Raw genomic sequence first — 4,028 nt, forward strand, 5'->3', positions numbered from 1 at the left:
TCCAAGTAAGCAGCGGGTACTGCAGTGTTGATAGTAATTGTTATTGTCGTGATGGAATAGACAATAACTGGATTTGCGTCAGGAGAAACATGTATAGGTGTAATTTTTGCCCTACCTGACGTGGAAATTCAACCCTTTCGCAGTTGTTTTCAAATGTACTGAGTATTCGGTACATTTCCACGTCAGGTAGGGCAAAAATTACGCCTATAAATCCAGAATTATTATTATTATCATTAAGATAATCCTAGACAAAATCATGTTGGAAGGATGACATAAATCCATAAACCTTCGATATGTAACCATATAGCATCAGTAAGTAAACTTTCAAGTATTTTGCCAAATCAAACTACTGTAGTAAGACAATCCAACCATAGAGAAAATAGAAAGAACTATTTTCTATATGATCCAACACAGCAACAGTTATCTCATACAGTGGTGGCGCCAGAAGGGGGCTGGGTCAGCATTATCATTAGGACTTGTCAAGAATTTCACTTAATTAGGTGGTTACATTGCATACTCTTTGTTTCTTGTTTCATTCAAAATGTTTTGGTTTTAAAAGCTGTTTTTAACATTATATAGAAAGCATAATCTACATGAAGTCATATTATAGTAACTCGATGCCTATCAAATAAGTTATAAAAATTCGTCATAATTTATCGAATATCCGTGGCTTCCAGGGGGCCCTGGGCCCCCCCACCCAAGTGAGACTCGATTCGCTCCACTAGCCCCCCCGTCGGGGCCTTTAGCCCCTACTTCGGACAGGTCCTGGTGCCACTACTGATCTCATAAAGAATAATTTGGTAAATATTCATTTAATATAAACATAATATTACTCTGCCATACAATACAATGTAGCCATACAATACAAGCCTTATAATAGTGCCATGGAAATTTCCATTTACTATTGAAATTTTGAGATATGGTAAAATAGATTTACCAAGTTGAGAACTCTGTTACAATATCACAGTACCTCTTGTGAATAATAGGCCTAGACAATAGAAACAGGGGTAGGCTAGGTTGTGACCTTTTTTACCTGGTGTATATTTAGGAGAGTAGGGCTAGCTTATAGGTCTAGAGTAGTAGACAAGTCAATGAACAGAACGTAATAGAAACTAGCTGCCTTTATCCTTACTTCAGTCAATCAATCAAGTCATTATTAAAGTATATTCAATAAAAACAAACCTGGAATACCTAGAAAGCTAAATTCACTTTAGAAAGCAGTTGATAAATAAAAGTTATATATGCTACATATAATAATATGCACTAGGAAAATACTTTGAATGTGGAAATTCCCTTATGAACGACTCACAGTGCTCACAGACAATGCTCTAAATAAACATGGCTGTCAAACACAAATGTTAACGTAAAGACTAGGCTAATGCAGCCTACATACTCAAATACAAGTTTACAAATTATGTTTTGTAGAGTAAATGATGATGATGTTATAACATGTTTAACTTATATTAGAATGTGGACAAAACTAATGTAAAATTTTGGCAGACTAAAGGCAGCATGATTGAAATTCATAAATACAATTCAATATGAAATTATCTTAAATAAAAAAAGTGAGAAGTTTAGCCTCTGTTATGAAAGGGTGGAAACAATTGAGAGTGTAGTGCTAAGTATACAAAGGATGTTTTAGCGAGATAAATGAGGATGATGTTATAACCTACATCAAGCTACATTAGTGTAAGTGAACAAAACCTGTATTAAAAGTAATGTTGGCAGACCAGAGACCAAATGTTTCCAAACCATAAATAAGGATTTGAAGCAATTAAATATGAACTTAGCTAACTAAGAAAAAAAGAGGAGAAATTTGACCACTGATAGGAAAGGGTTGAAAACCAGAGTGGGTGTAAAGTACACAAATGAATTTCTACCAATTAAGTGATGATGATGTTATAACCTACATTTAACCTTAATTAGGAAATGAGCGCAAACCAAACTAAGGTAATGCAAGGTAATGAGTCAATCTTTGTGGGCATAATTCAGTAAGAACATTCTTGCAGTTTTTTTATAAATGCCTAGAACAGGGGTTTAGCCAGAAAAAAGAAATAGGCCGTCCAAAATGGAAGCCAGTGGGCGTGGCACTCAGTCGAGGGGCGGGCCATGCCCATCTTTGGGAATTTCCACCGAATATTGGTACAAAAGCAATGTATATTCAATCAATAAATGTTGTTTTTATCAAAAGTAAATTTGATTTAGCTTTAGTTTAATTTGATAGATTTGAAGAATATAAAGAATTTGCTAACGGTAGACCAGGCCCATTATTAGGCTAGGCCGAGCTGATTAGGCCAAGCCGTCCAAGCCGTCTCGGTAAAAGTGGCCGTCCTAAATAATTGTAGGCCGTCCAAAAGATGGCTGGACGGTTCGTTGGCTAAGCCAGTGGTCTAGAAATAGGTTACTAAACCTAAGCTCTACAGCAACAGAATATAAGGTCTGCAATTTGTTCATATACTGTACGATTATGTCATATATGATTATGTCATATATGATTATGTCATATGCCATACCTATATATGGACATATCGCATGTATTTGTCATAGGCCCCTTTCAGACAGATCTGCAATACCGCAATATTGTGGTAAGCACGCCGGCATGGGTTTCTGTCTGAAAGGGTCGTTACGCCAATTTGCCGGCTTACTTAGGCCACCTTGCACCTTAGTAATATTACCGCAATATTGCGGTAACGGTTACTGGCTTGCTCTGTAATCAAGCCGGCGTGTGCGTTTATGCATAAACAAACAAGGTTAAAGTTGAAAACAATTGCGCAATGGTATTTATACCGCCAATATTCTATAGGACCCTTTCAGACAGAAAAGCGTTAGGTTACCGCAGTATTGCGGTAACAAAGGCGCTGTGTGAAAGTGTATAGACCAGTTATTGTTCTAGCATGCTATACCGCAATATTGCGGCTGTCTGAAAGGGCCTATTGAAAACTCAGTTGTGTGGACAGACCATAAAAAGAGAGATGTACGGTTATTTAAGTTAATATAGTATACTCAAAAGAGTTAAGATCATATTTTTTCGAAAAATGTGAGGTTGAAAGTGGTATACCACTGCGATGTCATGTGAAACAGAGAAAGTATGAAGAATCAGGCAAGGTACGGGAAGAAGGAACAAAATGACGTACAGATGTACATCACATGCAGAAATTTAGGTGACATCATAAACCACAAAATCGTGTATTAGCTATGCAAATCACATCTTGTGTAATACTTTTTGAAATACGGATAATTGTGTTGAATTCATTGTAACCTAGATCCACAGCATAATGGTATATAAACTAGTATTGGAAAACTTTATTATTACATTATATAGGTTGGGTGATAAAAGTTATATTATGTAGGTTAGATAATATAGCTTAGGTTGTATAGCTTATTATTGTTTTAAAGTATTTAAATTTCCAATATTTTATTAAAGTGAATTATTATTGATATTGATATTTTGATTTCTTTAAATAGAAATACGGTAATACACTAACATACATTCATAGTCAAAATTAATTGAAAGAGGCTATTATAATGAATAATATTATAAAAGATTGATTTATAACCAGCTGAAATAGAAACAACCTTGGAGGCATTTATAACAATGTATATAGAATGTTGCTGCATATTGTGGCACTGTGTCATAATATATATGAATCATATTATTATTATATTATTATTTTATTATAAGTTTTTTTTTCATCATGTTAGAAGTTAATAAAACATGAAATTCATTTTTCTAAGACAGATGGTGAAAAATACAAAGGTTTTAACTGAAGCAAAAAAATCTGAAAAAATTCATTTGGAATGAAGATAAACTTTAATTTATTACCTAATTATTTATTACTTATATGGCTGTCTCTTATACACATCTAGATGTGTATAAGAGACAGGGGGTAGGCTAGGTTGTGACAGAGATTTTGGGTTCCATTCCCACCAGAGGCCTTTTTTTCATACAACTATAATAAGCAACTTTCATGGATTTATTCAAATTCTCTTGGCAACAAAAACACTTCATAAAACATCATATAAAAACA

This window comes from Anneissia japonica, unplaced genomic scaffold (assembly GCF_011630105.1).
Source record: "Anneissia japonica isolate Jap-2015-1 unplaced genomic scaffold, ASM1163010v1 scaffold287869_len1821871_cov162, whole genome shotgun sequence".
Classification (NCBI taxonomy): Eukaryota; Metazoa; Echinodermata; class Crinoidea; order Comatulida; family Comatulidae; genus Anneissia; species Anneissia japonica.